Genomic DNA, 1044 nt, shown 5'->3' with positions numbered 1-1044 from the left:
GGGGGGGGGAGGGTGGTTTACAAGCCCCCTATGTAATAGCACTTAACTGGTGACAGGTCCTCTTTAAGGAGGCATTAGGGGTCAACATTTCAGAGTTGCTATTAGTGTCGGAGGTGGCAGAAAATCTTTCAATGGGTACAAATGTTGTGGTGACAAATGGCTTAGATGCAAATTCCATTTACGCTGGAGAGATTTCTTCACTTCCTGTTATGTCTCCAAGACAGGAGGTGAAGGGAAATCTCCCCAGTAGAGAAGAACCTATCTGCATTGGTACTAGGGTTCAGCAAATCCTGTTTGAAATTTGAAGCATTCCCTTGTAGGGGGTTCCATTGAGGTCTATGGGTAAAGGGGGGTAAATCCTGTTAGTATACTTTGGTCATAGTCAGTGCTAATAGACATGCTAATGTAAAAAAAAAAAAAAGGAATGGGAAGCTGGGGACTGCCATGAGGAGCAGGGAGGGAGATGGTCTTTCCATACATATTGAAGGGCAGCAGGAAAATACACAAATCCTTTATATAACATGCTCTGGGTGTGCCTTGAAGCTGTACAGAACAGCTGACAGGAATAGCGTACACTGGGCGTGCAGATCTGGCTGTGGATTTTTTTCTTTTACAATTACCTCGGCTGACATACAGCGGCAGCACCCAATCGGATTAATTTCAGCTTTTTACAGGTGGTTTTAGCAGTGACACGTGCTTTTTCAATCTGCTTTGACTGATATATAGGAATTGGCCAGTAGTTTGCTGTGGTCGTCCCTGTTCTAGCTGATGACAGAGGCATATCTACAAAAAAACTGCAGCCCTGTTGTCCTGCCCTGCTCCTGGAACCATTGATGTTACTGGTTTCCAAGACCTGGGCAGGATGCTGGCCAGAGTGCCCTAGGTTGCTAAAATGCGGGCAGCGAGATGTGTAAGGGCCATAGATTTCACCACCTGGTTCTTAGCAACCTGGGATGCTCTGGCCAGCATCTTGCCCAGCTCCTGGCAACTAGTGATGTCGCTGGTTGCCAGGAGCAGGGCGGGGCGCTGGCCAGAATACACATC

Source organism: Nanorana parkeri, unplaced genomic scaffold, assembly GCF_000935625.1.
Source record: "Nanorana parkeri isolate BGI_ZX_2015 unplaced genomic scaffold, ASM93562v1 scaffold336, whole genome shotgun sequence".
In the NCBI taxonomy this organism is placed as follows: Eukaryota; Metazoa; Chordata; class Amphibia; order Anura; family Dicroglossidae; genus Nanorana; species Nanorana parkeri.
Note: the sequence above shows the minus strand (reverse complement) of the source record.